We start from the raw sequence: 15,649 nt of genomic DNA, 5'->3' as shown, positions 1-15,649 counted from the left end.
ATATATATCTGTCATTTCCTCCTCATAATTCTAGACTATATACAATTTCTATGAACAAGAGTTGAATATAAAAATGGACAATTTCACTTTCTGGAACTGTGGATTTTTATAGAGAATAAAACATGTCCAGTCATATTTATACTCGTATTCAGCTTTTCAATTCTTCAGGCTAAGTAGGCCTGTTTTAAAATTTGACTAGAATCTGCCACAGTAAAAGTTTTCTGTTATTTCCTGCTAATAATAAAAGCATTGATAAGCTCCAGTTGTGACATGCTAAAAGAAAAATGTGTTGCAAATTCTTCAAATTTCAAATTAACAGTACATATTTTAGTCACAGGTGGCAATAAAAATATAAAACAATCCCCCACCCCAAATCTGTTAAAGACAGTGAATTAGAACCAGAAATATGGTAGAACAGTTAAGAAAAAGGCAAAAATGTTTCTTTACTTTTTAATATGATTTTAAAGATAATGGATTTTATTATTGGATTCCCATGGCATGTGCCCAGTCTAGCCTCCGATTATATAATGAAAGTATTTGTTTGAGCCTGTCGCAAAATGAGCTTTCACATTTCTGTTTTTGTTTTTTTATGTTCATTTGTCACACTTTCTTTTGCCCTTCCCCATCTTACAGGTCTCCCTCATCCATTCTATTTTTTTTCCCCATTCTACCTGCATTCTCTCACGAGCAAACGCCTGGATCCCATTCCTATTTCCCCAAATATTCTTTCCTTCTCCTAACTATAATTTTATTCATAGGCTACCTGCCAGATAAAGTGTTTCACACACATTAACTCATTTTTGGTCCTCAACACAACTCTTAAGTTAGATATTCTCATTACACTTATTTTAAAGATGGCTGAACTGAGGCACAGATAAATGCATTTCCAAAGGCCACATATTGGTAAGTGGCAGAACCAGGTCCAAAACAGGCTGTCAGATTCCAAGGGACTTGGTTCCTAATGACAAGACTTCCTTCAAAGCCCTGCCTGAGAATCAGGGAACAGACTGTGGCCGTCTTCAGCTTCTTCTTGGCTCCCCATTAAATGTCATTGTCCTGCATAATCTCTCAGTGAAACCTAAACCTTACAAGCAACATGGTGCTTCCCAAGTGACAGGCTAGGTCTGGTGATTTATCTCTAGTATCACATTTAGTTCTTAAATCTTCTCTGTGAAATAGGTATTATTTTCTTATTAAGAAATGAGGAGATGGAAGTACATAGAAATGATTAATTTGCTTAACATCATATAATTTATAACAGTCAGATCTTGGATTCACATATACCTATAGCTGACTCCAAAGTGTTTACTTTGAAACCCAAATAATCTATACACACCAATTTCTTTTCCCATCTTATTAACATAAAAGACAATCTTGTCTTTCAGGTTGAAAGCTTTCCTTATTAACTGAGTCTCCAGTTAACTGCAATTCTCCGGTCATTCACTCTAAATTTATGCTTACAGTAATTTTTCCTTCCTATAAGGCTAACACTTCTGACTATGTTTTCTATCTTTTTTTAAATCATTTTAGTTATCAAGTATTTGTTTGGGAATATGATAGTCTGGACTGAGCACTGTGTGTGGACATGATGAACAGAGATGTGGTCCCTATCCTCACAGGTCTCAATGTAGGGATATATACAAATCACGATGTAGATTTTTATCATGCTTAATGATAGGCCCAGTTCCAGATAACTCTTGTTAACAATTCCCTCAACTTTCCTTCCTTTTATTTCTTGCATCTTCAGTGTACATTTTCCTTGCTTCTATTTTCTGTATTTACGGGAGTTTACAGATAAGTCCAAATCTCGCTGTGCTGTAAAACAAACATCCACAAAATTTCTCTGTAATTCTGCTGCAATACTATTCCTCTCTTTCTCTTTTCATCATGAAATATTCTCACAAATACAAAAAAGACCTGAAGTTAACTCCTTAACTATCCATTCACTCTGGAATCCTCTGAATATTTGGCTTCTATTACAACTACTTTATTGGTATTTCAGGATAATTCTGCATGTCTGCCAGGCTCTTGATAAGTTTCTTTTTGTGTGTATATGTGTTAATATGCATTTTCCATAATCTAGCACCTGCAGAAAAAAAGCTTATTATCCACCAAGGATCAACTATAAACTCATGAGAAGCCCATTACTGTTTGCTCATGTGATTGCATCTTTTGTTATTAAAATTCTAGCATTCATTAAAATAACTAGTACATCCTCTGCCTCAGGTACAATTTTCAATTCTCTTTTACTTTATTATTCATTATTTCCTCTTTTCAGTTCAGTTCAGTTGCTCAGTTGTGTCTGACTCTTCACCACCCCATGGACTGCAGCACGCCAGGCCTCCCTGTCCATCACAAATTTCCAGAGCCTACCCAAATTCATGTCCATTGAGTTGGTGATGCCATCCAACCATCTCATCCTCTGTCATCCCTTTCTCCTCCTGCCTTCAATCTTTCCCAGCATCAGGGTCTTTTCCAGTGAGTCAGTTCTTCACATCAGGTGGCCAGAGTATTAGAGTTTAGGCTTCAACATTAGGCCTTCCAATGATACTCAGGACTGATTTCCTTTAGGATGGACTGGTTGCATCTCCTTGCAGTCCAAGGGAGTTTCAAGAGTCCTTTCCAACACTAAGTTCAAAAGCATCAATTCTTCAGCACTCAGCTTTCCTTATAGTCCAACTCTCACAACCATACATGACTACTAGAAAAACCATAGCTTTGACTAGATGGACCTTTGTTGGCAAGGTAATGTCTCTGCTTTTTAATATGCTGCCTAGGTTGGTCATAACTTTTCTTCCAAGTAGCAAGCATCTTTTAATTTGATGGCTGCAGTCACCATCTGCAGTGATTTTGGAGCCCAAGAAAATAAAGTCTGTCACTGTCTCCATTGTTTCCCCATCTATTTGCCATGAAGTGATGGGACTGGATGTCATGACCTTAGTTTTTTGAATACTGAGCTTTAATCCAACGTTTTCACTCTCGTCTTTCACTTTCATCAAGAGGCTCTTTAGTTCTTCTTCACTTTCTGACATAAGTGTGGTATCATCTGCAAATCTGAGGTTATTGATATTTCTCCCAGCAATCTCGATTCCAGCTTGTGCTTCATCCAGCTGGACATTTTACATGAGTACTCTGCATATAAGGTAAATAAGTAGGGTGACAATATATAGCCTTGAAGTACTCTTTTCCCTATTTGGAACCAGTCTGTTGTTCCATGTCCTGGTCTCACTGTTGCTTCCTGACCTGCATACAGATTTCTCAAGAGGCAGGTCAGGTGGTCTGGTATTCCCATCTCTTGAAGAATTTTCCATAGTGTTTGATCTACACAGTCAAAAAAAGGCTTTGGTGAAATCAATAAAGCAGATGTTTATCTGGAACGCTCTTGCTTTTTTGATGATCCAATGAATGTTGGCTATTTGATCTCTGGTTTCTCTGATTTTTCCAAATCCAACTTGAACATCTGGAAGTCTAAGTTCTCATACTATTAAAACCTCACTTCGAGAATTTTGAGCATTATTTTGCTAATTTGTGAGATTAGTGTAATTTTACTGTATTTTAAATATTTTTGGCATTGCCTTTCTTTGGCATTGGAATGAAAACTGGAAGTTTCCAGTCCTGAGGCCACTGCTGAGTTTTCCAAATTTGCTGGCATATTGAGTGCAGCACTTCCACAGCATTATCTTTTATTTATTTATTTTTTTGCTTCAACTGTTTTTTATTTGAAAATGTATTTAAAAGTCCAACAATTTTTAATATAAATTGTGACTCTCAAACCCATTCCCATCACTCTCAATATTGTTAAAATGATGGTAGCATACACATTAGAGAAGGTAGCTAAAGGAGAGAGAGCACCAAAGAAAAGAAGATCATGTGTAAAGAACAGGCAGTAGAATAGGGCTCACAGCATCATCTTTTAGAATTTGAAATAGCTCAACTGGAATTTCATCGCCTCCACTAGCTTTGTTCGTAGTGATGCTTCCTAAGGCCCACTTCACATTCCAGGATGTCTGGCTCTAGGTGAGTGGTCACACCGTTGTGGTTATCTGGGTTATGGAGATCTCTTTTGTATAGTTCTTCTGTGTATTCTTGTCACTTCTTCTTAATATCATCTGTTTCTGTGAGGTCCATACCATTTCTGTCCTTTATTGTGCCCATCATTTCATGAAATCTTCCCTTGGTATCCCTAATTTTCTTGAAGCAATCTCTTGTCTTTCCCATTCTATTATTTTCCTTGATTTCTTTGCATTGATCACTATGGAAGGCTTGCTATTCTTTGGAACTCTGCATTCAAATGGTTATATCTTTCCTTTTCTCCTTTGCCTTTTTAGCTTCTCTTCTTTTCTCAACTATCTGTAAGCCCTCCTCAGACAAACATTTTGCCTTTTTGCATTTCTTTTTCTTGGGGATGGTCTTGATCACTGCCTCCTGTACAATGTCACAAACCTCTGTCCATAGTTCTTCAGGCCCTCGGTCTAAGATCTAATCCCTTGAATCTATTTGGCACTTCCACTGTATAATCATAGGGGATTTGATTTAGATCATACCTGAATGGTGTAGTGGTTTTTCCTACTTTCTTCAATTTAAGTCTGAATTTGGCAGTAAGGGGTGTTCCTTATTGGGTGGTTCCTTTCTTGGGTGTTCCAGAAGGTCTTGAAGGTCTTCATAGAACCATTCAATTTCAGCTTCAGCTTCTTCTTATTACTTCTTTTAGCAATGTTTTTAGATCTTAGATTTTTATTTTCTCTATGTAATATATGGTAGGTTTTTCAGTCAGGCCCCAAGAGAAGAAGTCAAGGAATTTCTCCCTACCTGACATTGCCTCACCCTTCAATGTAGTCCAAGGTCTTAGTTACATCCTGACTCCACGCCAGCAGCTGCCTGATTCATGCAGGGCATTAAGCTTGGTGTTGGGAGTAGAGAAAAAGGGAACGAAGTAACAATCAGTTTACCATGTCTCCAAAATCTGTTGCTTCAAGAAAATGATAATCTCTATTTTTATCACCACATACATATGGATTTAAACTATTACATACTGAGCTAATTGCATGTCCTAGGAGCTACAATCCTTGACATTATTTACTACCTACAATTGCCTTCGGCTCTTCCTTCACTTCCCCTAAATATCACCAAGTCCTTTAGATTTAATGACCTTATCCCTGTATGCATCTGCTGAATATTGTCCCATGCATTATGCCTTAGGTTATATCCACCTGTACGATCACATTATTTTCCCAACTATTTCTAATCTATGTTTTAGCCAAATTCTTGTACTTTGTTGACAGGTTAGTTTTCCTGATTCCTCAATAGCTTTACTTATACCATCTCTGTTATTAAAAGTTGTCACTGACTGTCCATCATCTGTGGAATAAAGTCCAAATTCTTTCCTTGGTATGTAAGTTTGTTCATGACCTGACTGGACTCCATTGTTCAGATTCCTCATTCAGATTAACATTACATACCCAGGGGAAAATGAGCAACTCAAAGAGGAGACTGAGAATTCAGTTTAAATACTATTTTAATAGGGAAAACAGAGGGAGATGATGCCTCTTCTTGTTCAGTCGCTGAGTAGTGTTCGCGTCTGCAACCCCATCGGCTGCAGCACACCAGGCTCCTCTGACAACGGGATTTCCCAGGCAACAATGCTGGAGGGGGTTGCCATTCCCTTCTTAAGGGGTCTTCCTAACCCAGGGACCGAACCTGTGTCTCTTGCATTGCAGGAAGATTCTTCACTACTGAGCCACCTGGGAAGTCCTCTGTAAGCCTCTTGCTGCTGCTGCTGCTGCTGCTGAGTCGCTTCAGTCGTGTCTGACTCTGTGTGACCCCATAGACGGCAGCCCACCAGGCTCCCCCGTCCCTCGGATTCTCCAGGCAAGAACACTGGAGCGGGCTGCCATTTCCTTCTCCAATGCATGAAAGTGAAAGGGAAGTCGCTCAGTCGTGTCCGACTCTTAGCGACCCCATGGACTGCAGCCCACCAGGCTCCTCCGTCCATGGGATTTCCCAGGCAAGGGTACTGGAGTGGGGTGCCATTGCCTTCTCCCTGTAAGCCTCTTAGGGGAGATTAAATGAATTTTAGGGAAGATGAATGGACCCTTAGAAAAACAGCTGGGAAATATCATAGTTTGTGGCAAACTTCATCTGGATGTGCTGTCAAATTCTAGTGTCTTCACTTGGAATAAGAGTTAATCTCTTCTGATTGATGAAGCTCTCAGGAAAGGAATCGATGACAATTGGGTTACTTTTGGAGGATCTGTCTTTCGGCAGATAAGGGGACTTCAGAGAAAGCTTCTCTTTCCATATGATCTTTCCAAGTGCCTACAGCACAAAATAATTAATACTTACTAAATATATCACCAGAGTGGCGTATTTAGGGGTTGTATATTCTCCCTGCCTTCACACCAAAACTAACTACTCATTATTCAACACAGATACCTCGGTATCCTATCCTTCTGTCTTCTCTTGTTCCATTTCTTTTGCCTCCACCCATCCATATGTTTCTCTCAAGGCCCAGTTCTCAAATGTCACATGATCCAGGAAGGAGTCTCTGTCTTAACCTTCACTTTTATTTATTTATTTTTAACCTTCACTTTTAGCCTGCTGTGACAATATCCATCAATTTGCTCTTATCCAGTTACTGCTTACTACAAGTAAAATTATGTGAGCCCATTTGTGCTGTGTTGGTGGATAATTGATTCATGACCTCCATTCCTAAGAAATATAGTGTATATATAGGAAAATCATATATATCATATGAAAATCTCAAAATTACAGTCTAAGATATAACTGTAAACCTCTGCCTTTTTGTACATTTAGTTCTGCTCAAGGAAATTTGGATTTCCTACATAACAAAAATTTTACAGATCGAAAGTAACTTATTCAAATAAACAAACCCTAGGAAAATGAGATTGAGTTTTTTCTTTGTGCATTTGCTACATTAGATTGTCTTTATTTATTTTTGATTGAACAAATTAGCATAAGTAGAATCTACAAAAACAATTTGATGCACCTGTGATCAAACATTCAAGAGGATTCATCCCAGAAAAGTGCAGATAATTTGAGTATACTCTCTTATATTTATGAGTATCCTTCAAATAAATACAAAGCAGTCACATAGACTACAAGTCACACCTTCACATGTAGCAAGACAAAGGAGAGTCACATATTGCTATGCTGAAAAAGTCCTGAGGCAATTTAGAAACACTCAGGGTTTATTTATATAATGGATTTTCATTTTGTATTAAAGGGATTCCGTAGCTTTTGAATGCTTCTGCTTTTATCCATTTATAAAACAGTCTGATGAAGTAGGTAAGATATTATTATATACTTAATAAAATTGAGAAAATGCAAATCCAAAATTAAAGTTCTCTTAAGTCAGCATTAAAATGAATACAATGTGGTACAGACACGGTGGAGAACAGCATGGAGGATCCTTAAGAAACTAAAAATAGAGCCACCATTTGATCCTGCAACCTGGACATACATCCAGAGAAAAACGTAATTTGAAAAGATACATGCAGCCCAGTATTCATATCAGTACTATTTACAGCGGCCAAGACATGCAATTTAAGTGTCCATCAACAGATAAATATAAGCATGTAGTACACAGAAAAGAATGAAATAATGCCATTTGAAGCAGTATGGATGGGCCTAGAGATTATTATACTAAGAAAAATAAGCCAGACAAACACAAATGTATGATGTGAAGTCTAAAAAGAAAAAGAAAGATACAAATTAATTTACATTTTATTTCCAACACGGAAACAGACTCACAGACATAGAGAATGTATTTATGATTACCAAAGAGGAGAGGAAGAGAGGGTTAAGTCAGGAGTTTGGGATAAAAATATATACAATAGTAGACACAAAATAGATAACCAACAAGGACTTACTGTATAGCACAGGGAACTATACTCAATATCTTATAATAACCTATAATGCAAGAGTGTGTAAAACAAGAACACATATATTTATATATACATATGTATAACTGAATCACTTTACTGCACACCCGAAACTAATATGACATTGCCAGTCAATTATATTTAATAAAAATTTTAAAATAAATAAAATGAACACAATGTCCCTGATGTTTCATGTCTTATTTAAATCACTTGACTGTAGTCTAAATTAGTATATAGCATATATTCTCATTGATGGTGGTCATCGTATTGTGGTTTCTCTGTCACTGTGTTTCTATCAAGTGATAGAATCTATTTAAAGATCAAAAAATACTGATTTGAAAATTTCATAAATTTTATGAATGAAAGTTTGCCTTGAAAAGTGAATTTAAAAAGCAGTAAAAAAAAATCTGCTTTACTTCTAGTTTTAATCAATTTTACAGTAACAAACATCTGTGCTAATTTAATGAAGTTTAACAATATTTTTAAAAAACCTTTTGAAAGATAAATTTTGTTTATTTTAATGATTTTTGTCCTTGAGTGTTTCTGAAACAGTAGATAAATGAAGAGAAGAATAAAAAATGAGATCCTCCTTTGGTTTTATCAGAAAGAGGACTCTACTATGAGACATCAGATTAATGTCTTCACAGTGACCACTTAATTTTATCATCAGAATATTTCCAGTGTTGATATAAGGATTACAAGTCTAGCTTTATTCCCAGCACAAATGTCAACAGCATTTTTTAGCAAATATGTTATATTTCATTTACAAAAGTTATATGAGAGTTTATATTAGGTATAGAAAGAAATAAAATAAGCTTTGCCATAGTTCAAACTCAGTCTTCCAAAAGGAAACTTTCCAGGACCCTCTTAAACCCAACATTCAACTAGATATTGGTTCAACCCAGCACTCAGGCCAGACACAGTCACTGGCAAAACAAACACATGGGATTTTGTTTGTGGATTTTAAAAAATTAATATTATCTCATTGCAACTGAGATTTCTGAAAGTTGAGGAAGATTTTTATGCTTGAATGGAATGAACTGTTAATACCAAATGTCATTCCTGTACCTTGATGCATTTGTAGACAAAATGTATGGTATAGAAAGAATATCTTTGTTTTTCTGCATTTATTATAGAATTCACTTTTACTATTTTTTTTTCCTGAAAATTTGGGTTCTGGACTAAAAGCAAGCCCTGGTAATATAATTTACATAAATATTGACAGTAAGAACTCTAAAGAGAATTACTCATTCTGAGCTGTATGCTTGCATTTCAAGGGGTGAGGTGGTCTAGGAACTTGGAGATATCTCTGAGTCGCAAAGCTGAAGACATTGGGATTATCTGGCCCTTTGAGGAATTTATTTATATCTCAAAAGATTAGAATGAGAACTCAAAGTCCTTGCCATATGTTCCATGAGAAACAAAGATTTTTCTCCATTTTCTTTTTTTTTAAAGGAGGAATAGTCTCTTCTCTCTTCTATACAAATATCCAGATTTATGTTTTTTCAACAGTTCTGTCTGTACACATAGGACATTAACCTGACTTTATTGAAAGAGTAAGAACTGTGCTGTGGGAAACCACATGATTATTATATGATTTTTTTTTCAAACTTTAAATGCTTTATTTTGTATTGGGGTATAGCCGATTAACAATGCTGTGGTAGTATTATTTGTGTTTCAACGAGTAACAACCATGTGGACCTGACTCAAAAACTCTGTGTGTGCAATCAGGACAAAATTAGTAAAGATGAAAACCTAAGTGAGATATCTTAGATACATACATTTTCACATAAATTAGAATCCAGAAACATATCTATTTCCCAAGGGAGAAATTCCCAGTGGAAAGGAGATCACATGGGAACTATTAAATCTATTGCTAATTTTTAATATAGTTTATATATCAACACGTGACCAATATTACCTTCTCCTCTATGTTCCTACAGCATTTTCCGTTACAATACTTATCACATCTTCTACTTATGTGGCATAATGGTATTTTGATATATTGCTCAACTTTTTTTGTTCTGGTAATTATTTTAATCACCATTCTTTAATTACCATTACTTTCTCCATTACATTAGACTATGACATTCTGTCTTCAATGTCAAGCAAGAATGCTGAAAGAAGCCAATGAAGAAAGGTGTAGCTAAAAGAAAAAAAGAAAGAAAGAAGGAAAAAAAGAAGGGGGGGGAGAGTTATTAAATGTTTTGGATACTTTTGAGTACCAAAATCTAAGGCTGTAAGTATCTAAGACTATAATGCCTTAAAACCATAGACAACAGATCTGGGAAACAACTTAGGAGAAAGCCACTCTTCTCATCCTTTCTTCCCTTCATCTAAGTAGACAGAGACAGTTATCTCTGGGCTAAAAAATGAGAATTGGCAGAGAAGCAAGACCTTTGAATTTTCTCATGCTTAATAGGAGGTTCCTTCAATAGGCTAGTATGGGGTAATGGAACTCCAGATAAATTGATAAACTTGACCACAGAGAAGATTTGTACCTCATGCCCCTGGGTGGAACCTGGAAAGCAGCCAGCCTCCCAGCAGAATGCTGGGAATGCGTACTCTAGAGTGGTGTCCTGGTAGGTTCATCAGGCAGATTTGTAGAGTCTCCACCCATTCCAGGGCAGTCACAGGAGCAGGCTGCACTGAGAGTAAAGAGCATCCTGAACAACGAACCATGGAGACCAAGACAAGAGGTCTTGAGAGGGGGTCAAGGAGCGTGCATTAACAATCTTCCTCTATCACCCACCAATACCAGGCAGGACAGAGTGCCTTGCCAGATGACAAGGTGGAGAGATAACCAAGGGCCCATTAAACGATGCCACAGCAGGAAGCATGCCTCTCATCCTCTCATCACTGACTTAAACACAACCCTAGGGGAAAAAAGGAAAATGATAAAGGAGACTACTCAAAATCAGCCAAAAGTAAAAGAATTAGATGAGATTTCATTTGTGATCCCTGGTAGAATGAGGGCTCATGGTATAAAGTAAACTGAATAACAGAAAAATTGATCAAATGCATTATTATTATTATTCATATTAATATACCCTGAGCTATGGCTTGAGGATCAGACCACAGGTTTTATGTCTTTCCCATTAGACTACAATCTTCTCCTAAGAAAGACTAACTTACTACTTATTCTTCTTGCCTGTCCCTCCCTGCAATCTACTTCTTAAATAAATAACACAGTCATGAAGGGAGATTGAGAGTTGAGAAATCAGCTATTATGGTAGGTAATACATGTTTATGAACAACATCTCTCTGCTGTCATTAAATTCAACAAAATTTAGGCTTTGTTTTGTCTTCCCATTTCTCAAAATATGTAGTGTTAACCTGACCCTCTGTCAGGCAATTTTTTCTTAAAATTCCTAATGGCAATACTATCACAAACTGCTCTCCAAATTAAAACAGAATTTTCATTTCAGGATATATTTCTAGAGTATTGTTCAGTTCCCTTATTCACTGTGGGGAAAAGAAACCCAGAAAATTATATTTTCTATATTTCCTTACTGCTTCAGTTTAAGTTGGAATTCTGAGCCTTATAAAAATGTCTTTCAGCTACAATGTGTCAATTCCTTGACTTCTTGCAAGAATAGATTTCTCTTATGCCTCTGTAAGAAGTGGTAGCAAGGATTCTTCAAAGGAGACCAACTTGGCTACTGATTAAATATGGGGACTATTGTGTGGGCATGTGAGGAGAGGGGAGTTGCCTGCACACGTACATAAACATGCAACAGAATTATTTGAAAAATGGGAGAAAAATGAATGGCTTTGGAAACTCAGGTCATTTCACAAATACAATATAAATTTTCATATGCTGCACAGTAGCACTTGTGAATTTTGTGGAATGCATTACTTCCCTCACAACATTTATCAATTGTCAGAAATTTACATCAGAATTAGGAGTGGAAATAGAGAAAAATAATCACTTCTTCCATGAAATCAAATGTAGGGAATTTTTTTTTTTTTTTTTGCTTTCTGGAAGGAAAATTAGCCATTTCTGGCTCATTATAATAAGTAGGAATGTGAATATCAATTGATTGAAAATCAGAAATCAGTGAGGCAAAAATGGCTCATTTAAATCAGTACTATTGAATCAAAGTTAATCACCTCTCAACCAGCATCAAAGAACAGTGTCAGAAATAGCGCATTGTGAAAGCTAAATTCAGGATCCTTCTATCTTTCTTAGGACCAGTTCATACTGAACAACTCTATTCCCCATAGCAGAATTGTAGTACCAGATTAGGGGACTAAGTCACAAGTGAGTCAGTAAGGTGGATATCTGATGCACCGAGTACTTCAACTACAAAAAGGCACAGAATCCAGATCGTCCATGTGATTAGAACTTCAGTTCAGTTACTCAGTTGTGTCCAGCTCTTTGCGACCCCATGGACTGTAGCACGCCAGGCTTCCCTGTCCATCACCAACGCCCAGAGCCTACTCAAACTCATGTCCATCATGTCGGTGATGCCATCCAACCACCTCATCCTCTGTTGTCCCCTTCTCCTCCCGCCTTCAATCTTTCCCAGCATCAGGGTCTTTTCCAATGAGTCAGTTCTTCACATCAGGTGGCCGAAGTATTGGAGTTTCAGCTTCAGCATCAGCCCTTCCAGTGAACACCCAGAACTGATCTCCTTTAGGATGGACTGGTTGGATCTCCCTGCAGTCTAAGGGACTCTCAAGAGTCTTCTCCAACACCACAATTCAAAAGCATCAATTCTTCAGTGCTCAGCTTTCTTTATAGTCCAACTCTCACATCCATACATGACTACTGGAAAATGACTACTGGAACTTACTCTTAGAATAATACAAAATGTCACGTCTGTCTTTAAAAGTAGGTATAGCAAAGGTTTCCTTAATTGGCAAAATTCTTTTGTATCTAATGAAGGAAAATAAAATAATGCATGTCATTGGGAAGACTTTTTTCAATGGGCATTTAGATTATTTTTTAGATCTAATTATACTGTTAGCCAGGGCTTGCCTCGTGGCTCAGATGGTAAAGAGGCTGCCTGCAGTGCAGGAGATCTGAGTTCGATCCCTGGGTCGGGAAGATCCCCTGGAGAAGGAAATGGCAACCCACTCCAGTATCCTGCCTGGAAAATTCCATGGACAGAGGAGTCTGGCCGGCTGCAGGTCATGAGGTCACAAAGAATCAGACACGATTCAGTGACTTCACTTTCACTTTCACTGTTATCCAGTGTAGTCAGCCTCCTTTCCGGATTATAATACCTAAATTGTCTGATCATAGTTCTTCCTAAACACACTTTTCCTAATGAATTCATTTGGTCCTTTCAATGTAGCAGGCCTTTCTTTGTGCTATCTCAGGATCAATTTAAATATCTATTTCAGGTATTTGCTGAGAGTCTACTGTCGGCTCCTTTCTACAATCTGTCTCCTACTTTCAGCCCTCTGAACACCTGCTCCTTGCCCATATGGATATCATTTTCTATTTCCTGAATTTACTGATCTGTTTAGGCTCTCTTGACTTCATGTACCATTTGGCCTGTTTTATAGAATTCTTGAATTTGTCAGTCAGTAAATTATTATTGATAATCTACTGTGCTCTGGTCACAAAGTACTGTGTTTCCCACCGACATCAGTGTATACCATCCTGTTCTCAGAGACCATTCTATCAAGTCAGCGTCCAAGGAGTAGAATTTAGACTCCTGACTCTTAAATCTCCAGGCCTGCTATGGTATTCCATCATCTTCCTGTGTTCCTTTCACTTATTGAGGTATTTCCTGCCATCTGGTCAAACTTCAAATGCCAATTGTGCCTGGAAGTCTCCTTAGAAAAAGTTAACACTAGAATACTCCCTCTCATGTGACTACCACTTGGTATCAGTCTAACAGGATTTGTCACACATGTCGTATAGTAGATGGTAATTTGGGGATATATCTGTCTCCCCTAATAAAGAGTGATCTATTTGAAGACATTCCCTCTGTTTCACTCATAAAGCTGGGTGCATATATAGTTGAATAGTACAAGTTTACTGATGTGACTAAGTGCTCTGTCAACATCATTAAAAACTAACTTACTTTCAGCTTCCTCAGTGTTCATTTGTTCAATCTGAGTGCAGCTGTAAAGAGAAACTCTGCTATGAGAGGAATCCAGTTGGGGAAATGAATTGGGGGGCATGAACGTAGAATGGTAGGATATTCCTAAATTCATTTGGAAGCTTTGGAGGCTATATGGTATTGTCAAGGTTATTAACATGATTGTCAGGGGACTTGGGTTGCCATATTGTTTCTGCTGACAATTAGCTGCATAATTATTGACAAGTTTCACATCTCTGAGAAAGTCTCAGGTTTTTCCATTCACATAGCAATCATTCATTTACCATCTTTCGTCTGCCAGGCACTATACTAGGTACTTTAGTCAAAAAAAGGATAAGGCACTATCTCTAAACCAAAGGAGCCTGAGTGTAACGATTACATAACCATATACACCAATAATTATTATAAAGTAAGTTGAGAACATTTATTGTGCAAAGTTCAGTAGGAATGGAGGGAAGAGAGTGATAGTTTTGGCTAATGTGGTGAAGGCTTTACAGAGAGAGTGTGTATTGGTTCTGGCTGTTTCCTTGACAGATAAAGAGGAATTGTGGCAGCGCTTTCTCTGCAGTGGGAACAGCATGTGTAAATGCAGAACAGTAGGAACCGGAACCAGCTGCTTAGAGGCAGTGTGCTGTTCAGAACTGTTTGAACCACAGGCCTGATGGGAGAAGGTCAGAAATGGGCTACAGGAGGCCAAAGAAAACTCTGCATTTCCTGAGAAGTGTGCACATTTTTCTTGCATATCATTGGATTTCAAATTGTGCCTTTTGGAGTCTAACGTTCTATAGAGGACCTCCAGGGCTGCTCCCATCTAGAGATGTGAAACAGAGAAGGGGGGGGTGGTGCTAGAAGTTAAACTGGTCTTTTACTTCAACCATTTTAGCTCTTAATTTGTGGTTTTATTTTGGGGTTTTGCAGAAGATTAAGCTTCACAATCAATCTTATTTCTAAAAATAAAGTAATGCAAAGTTCTGTGATAAAATATGCAGAGACTGGATGGAGTTTAAGGATGGATGCATTTGTCCTATAGAAAGAGCCTCAGGGCAGCACTCTGGAGCATGAACCTAAGACTGCAGAGCCTTGGCCCAGGGAGGCTATTCAAAGCTCTTACAGGCAGATAGAGGAGAGATGATGAGGGCCAGAGGGAAAACCGTGGCAGTAGCAGTGACAGTGGCTGGAAAGAACAACATAATCTATAGAAACTAAGGTGTTAATGAAATGCAATTAGACTGGTTAATCACTACTCTCTAACATGGTGGTAGCTGTTGCTCTCAGCATTTTTTTTCCTCTTTTCAAGCCATATTCACATTCTATAAATTTCCCTCTACTGCTGATAATGCCCTCTTCCCAGCAATGTGCCTGTCTGGTCCTTACTGTGGTCTTCTGAAATGCACTTTATAAAGAGGCAAGGAGTCTTGGTGATTCTTACCCACCAGCCTACAATGGCTTGTTCAGGTCTCACAACATTGACAAAAAAGCCACTGGGTATCTTCCTTGCAGAATCCCTATTAGTGAAAGTTTCTGTGAATCTAACTGAATATCTGGCCTGCAGATCCAAAACGAGCATTTAATTGATCTTACGGCATTCCCTTTGAACTCTCAAAGTCTCTACGTGATACTTTTGTAGTTCTTATGTGAATGGTTTATATTTTTTGTGCTCATACATTTGAAGGATAGAACTTTTGGCAG

This window comes from Odocoileus virginianus, chromosome 21 (genome assembly GCF_023699985.2).
Source record: "Odocoileus virginianus isolate 20LAN1187 ecotype Illinois chromosome 21, Ovbor_1.2, whole genome shotgun sequence".
NCBI classification, from domain to species: Eukaryota; Metazoa; Chordata; class Mammalia; order Artiodactyla; family Cervidae; genus Odocoileus; species Odocoileus virginianus.
Note: the sequence above shows the minus strand (reverse complement) of the source record.